We start from the raw sequence: 5,717 nt of genomic DNA on the forward strand, positions 1-5,717 counted from the left end.
ACAGGTACCCCGGATCAGCATCCTGCACACCGTTGATCCAGCTGAGCACTCTAGAGTCAGTGGTGAGCCTCTTGCTTCCGGAGGACTCAGATATTTTGTTTCTTTTAGTTTTGTGTTATTAGGATGTTGCGGGGTCTGTCCCCACATCCATCTCAGTATATTAGAGGCTTCCATAGACAGTCAGTCAGTCAGTTAGTTTTGAGTCTCTCATTTATGTATATGTATATATATGTAAATATTCTATTTTGAGACTCGAGTTGCCCTTTGGGCCATATTTTTATCAGTTAAGTTGTTTATGTCTTTGCATGGCATTGAGTTATTCTGTTGAGTTAGGTTTCCGCTGAGTTAAGAAAGCCAGGCCAAGGGTTCGCCTGGGGCCAGCAATGGTCTCCGGGTGCCAGTCCCGCCCAGGGTGTAGGCTCGGGGCGTGACAGATATATCATTCTCTGTGGAATTCAACCCCGACTCTTTGTTGGGTATTTTTATTGACGACGACCGCTTACTCTTTTGATAAGTTTTGAAGAGTAGTTTAAGCATTATTAGAGATTGATGGAAAAATGGAAATAAACAGTTCTAAATTGCCCTTCTCGGTTCCAAGAACGAAGTTGCAAAAAATAAGATGTTTTTGGGACATTGTTGAATAAAACTCCGACTAACCCCGCTATACCAGCATCGCCATAGCGGCCCACCCGCTATAGCAAAGCAACACCCGTTGCAGTGTCTTGTACGGAGACAAAGACTCGTAAATCCTTCTTCAAGCCCCTATTTGGAAACACACATTCGAATCTTGACATTCTAAGCTAACCTCTTCACGTCAAGTTCGATACCAATAGTTTTACTCACCCCAATTTGGTTCTGAAAGGCCCTATTGATTCCTTAATGTCCCTATGGTTTCCTTAATGTCTTAGCTACTAGGAAACACAATCCAAGCTTAGATATACCACCCCGTCTATTCCCGAATTGCCCTAGACCTTGCCTCACTCAGATTCCGTCGTAGCCTAGAATTTTTAAGTCACTACGGAAAAGATTTTATAGCCTAATTCTTTCACCATTGGTCTCCCCATAATGACTGAAATGGGTTGTTACAAAAAATGTTTTCCCTCGCGCATAGATGTTTGATGAATAGATAGCCCTGAACAAAATACTTGATCAGATGGTGTGATTGTCTTCCCACACTACTGTGGTGTATCTGGTTAGTATTGTCTGAGTGATCATAAATTTAGTTAAAATTACACTACTTATTTGTATTTCATCATGCTAATTACCTATCTTCTTTTGAATGACGCCAAAAGGGGAAAGTTGGTTACATTGTACAGGAGTGGTGCATGATGATATGTGGCATGAATGAAATAATTTTTGCATTGTTTGTCATCATCAAAAGGAGAGAAATTGTTGAAAAATGGGATAGTATGTATGTAGTTATGATGATTGACAAAGTGAACCTTATTTACTAATTTTTTGTCTTATGCATACTTACCAGGTGAATCAGCAACTAGGTCCCCAAGACGCGAATGCAAATAGCTTGTACAAATATGGAAGATTGCAGCAAGGGAACAAATAAATTGTAGAAATAAAAGTGCGTAAAAGAAAAGAAATAAATAGCTCAAATAAAGGATCAAAAAAAGGAAAGGAATAAACAAATAAAGAGCAAAAGTAAAATCCAAAGAGGATTCAAAGTTTCCTAATAGGATGAAACTTTTTTTAAAGATGAAAATTCAAAATTTCTTTTATCTTCAGTGTGTATATATTTCGAGAGAAACAGTCAACAACAACATACCCAGTGAAATCCCACTAGGTGGGGTCTGGGGAGGGTAAAGTGTACGCAGACCTTACCACTACCTCGTGGAGGTAGAGAGGCTGTTTCCGGAAGACCCTCAGCTCAAGTGTAACCAAGCCAAGTAAAGGAAGAGAATTATATAAAGCATAACATCCAATAAGAAAAATAGTGCATAATCAACAAAGGGGGCAATACATCAAGAAAATAATGTGAGAAGTGAAACGCAGTAAACAACATAAGGCTATAGGAATCACAGACAATAACTACAAGTGTAAGGCTAAGACTACTACAAACGCTAACAACCCATACCCTCGCCAGGAAAGACAACACGCTAACCCTACTAGCCTTCAACCTTAATACGTGACCTCCACTCCTTCCTATCTAGAGTCATGTCCTCGGTAATGTGTAGCTGGGCCAAGTCCTGTCTAATCACCTCTCCCCAATACTTCTTGGGCCTACCTCTACCCCTCCGCGTACCCTCTACTACCAGCCCCTCGCACCTCCTCACTGGGGCGTCTGCGCCCCGTCTCTTCACATGTCCAAACCATCTCAGTCTCGCTTCCCTCAGCTTGTCCACCACAGAGGCCACTCCCACCTTCTCCCGGATAACCTCATTCCTAATCTTATCGCTCCTAGTGTGCCCACACATCCATCTCAACATCCTCATCTCCGCAACATGCATTTTCTGAACATGTGAGTTCTTGACTGGCCAACACTCCGCTCCATACAACAAGGACGGTCTAACTACCACTCTGTAGAACTTACCTTTAAGTTTAGGCGGGATTTTCTTATCACACAAGACTCCAAAGGCAAGCCTCCATTTCATCCAAGCAGCCCCAATGCGATGTGTGACATCATCGTCGATGTCACCACTTTCTTGGATTACAGACCCAAGATACTTAAAACTTTCTTTCTTAGGAATGATCTGTGTGGCAAGTCTCACATCCACATCTACCTCATCCAATGCATCACTGAATTTGCACCCCAAATATTTGCACCCCAAATATTCTAGAGAAACAGTCATTGGAGAAAAATTGCAGGACTTCGTCACAACAATAGTGGAACTTGTTTCACGAGTTGTGTTTGAGTCTATACTATTAAGTACTAAAGTTTGATTAGTTGAAGACGAGAGCTATTGGTCTTTGTTGAGCTCACCAGTTGGAGTAACTTGATGAGTTATTTTGTGTGATGTTTGGGTTGTTAAAGGTTATGGCTATTCTTTATTGAGTTGTTCTATGGTTATTATTGAGTTGTATTGAAGTTAGTAGTTGTGTGAGTGAGGTTTGTAACAAGAAGCCAGTTTTACTTATTTGAGAATAGTTAGAACATTTCAAGTTAACTGTTTAATTGAGGCATTAGAGTTAGTCCTTAAATTGTTGAGTTATAATCTAAAATAGTTCTTTCAATGTCTGTAAAAGATGAGGCAACACAACATGTGTTGAATCATTTTGAAGAGTTGTTGGCAATCAGAAGACAATCAAGAACGATCAGACACTACGACTGTGGAATAAAGTCTTTAGCAGCATTTATATATAAAGTGTTAGTTATAAATATCCATATTTATTATTGACATTAAATATAATATAGTGACAACTATTTTATTACCGCTAAATCTTTTATAATTGTAGTGAAAGTTCAACAAAAGATTAAACAAGATAATCTCAACGCTACTCACTGCCTAAGAGAGGCAAATAAAGTAGTGGGTCATTTGGCAAAGCTAGAAATGAATAATCAGAATAGCTCTTTTTTATTTTCTATAACATCTTTTGAAGCACACATAATGGGAAAATAAGGGATGTGAATTCACCACAAGGCACCATACCAAAACAATTGAAACAAGTGTTAAAAGGAAAATTATGTCCATCTTTTTTTTTAATATTTTGATGTATCTTAATTCCATTATAAATTAGTGTAAAAGCAGGGTTTCCCTTATTTATGTTGGATATGACAAAATGTAAATAAGAAGAGTCGTCGTCCTATGTTAGTCGTTAGGTTTGCATATATCCTACGTACCTGACCCTCTGTATAAGATGAGTCTATACTCTCTAGCGATGGGGAGGCAAAGTCATAGTCCTCCTCTTATGTTTATTTTTTTATTTTTTGAATGAAAATATTCAAGGTGGGAGTCAATGACAAAGCCCTGTGACGACATGCTAGTACAAAGTGTGGGATTGACTTTCATTACAAAAGGAACTTGTAAAGTTCCTATGTCAAAACTATTGAATCCCTTTTACATGTAGAATTTTATGATATAACATTCTAAAGGTTTATAGTTTGACATGTACGTGTGCTTTTCCATTTTTCTGGAAACATTACTAATTTATAATAATAGATAGATGGTAATAATCTTTGGGTGAAATATTTAGAAGATATTTTTGAATTTAAATAAGAGAAAATGGTCTAAAAAAAACCCCAAACCTATACCCAAAATCCCAACTACACCCTCCAACTTCACGGGTGTCCTATTACCCCCCCTGAACTTCATATTTCTCTATTTCTACACACTTAAATGATGACCTGTCATAGTAGGCGCGTTAGAAGGTGAGAACACCTTAAATTTTGACGAAAATTTTCTTTTTTCTCCAACGGCCATCTTCCCCCACCATTAAAATAAAACCATTGTTTCTTCTTCCCCACCATTAACCCTTGTTCCTTTATATAAAAAAATCACGATTTTCTCTCAAAAATAAGTAGGGTTTAGTTGTTTATGTTCATTTCTACATCAAATCTTGAATTTAGGGTTTGTAATCTGCTCTAATTTCTTATTTAGGTCTCTAATTTGAATTTTGAATTTTCTCGAAATTCATCAAAAATGGCAAATGAAAACTTGAATAAGCTTTGTATGGATGAATCAGACCCAATGTTGCTCTTAATTTTACGAATCAACATAAATCCTAAGGGATAAAGCAAAAACTCGAAATAAGGGATAAAAAACTAACCTTTTACTAAATCAGTTGATAAACTACGAAATCAAGTTGAAAATACACAGCAAAATCCTTCGATCATCAACAGAAATGTATATGCAAATGGAGAAGGAGATGAAAAGGAGAAAGGATATATTTTTGGGTCTTTTACATTTTATGAGGGAAATGGGGGGAAACACAGGAATTGGGAGTTGAAGAAGTGGGGGACCCGGCGCGTGCAATCACGTTGGAATATTTGTTTGGTTTATGTGTTGAGGTCAACGTTTAAGTGGGTAGAAAATAGAGAAATATGAAGTTCAGGGGGTAATAGGACACCCGTGAAGTTGGAGTGTGTAGTTGGAATTTCGGATATAGATGGGTTTTTTTGACCATTTTCTCTTTAAATAATAATAATAATAATATAACATATTATTATTTTTCAAAATAACTTTTCAACTATAGGTTGATAGTAAGTTACCCTACTACTGATAAATATACAACTCAGATTAATAAACAAGTCTAGTCATATAGTGTTCAATAAAATAGGAAGTAAAGAATACTATGATTGCAAAATAAACAACAACTGAAACCGAATTTCATTCGAATCCTTTTTATTTAGAATATACACTAAATAAGTAAATCTCTCAAAAGAGAAACACCAATTGATTACACAGTTCAATTGAGACAAGATGCAATATCATGCAATTATTGTAAAGTCAAATATGTTTTAGTTGTAGGAGAAGGAGAAGATGAGTAATGATAAACATGAGATTTCAATGGTAGTGGAGGTGAGATATAGTACTATGGTTGCCGACTAATGGGAAATGGGAATGTCGGAAATGGGAATGAAGGTAGTCGTGGCAATGGCGGAAGAACTATTGAGAGTGGAGGTAATCGTGGAAATGGCGGAAAAACTATTGGGAGTGGAGGTAGTCGTGGAATTGGTGGAAAAGCTATTGGTAATGGAGGTAGTCGTGGAAATGGTGGAATAATTATTTGAAATGGAGGAGGCGGGGACTTAACTGGAGGTGGTGGAG

This window comes from Solanum tuberosum, unplaced genomic scaffold (assembly GCF_000226075.1).
Source record: "Solanum tuberosum cultivar DM 1-3 516 R44 unplaced genomic scaffold, SolTub_3.0 scf00705, whole genome shotgun sequence".
NCBI classification, from domain to species: Eukaryota; Viridiplantae; Streptophyta; class Magnoliopsida; order Solanales; family Solanaceae; genus Solanum; species Solanum tuberosum.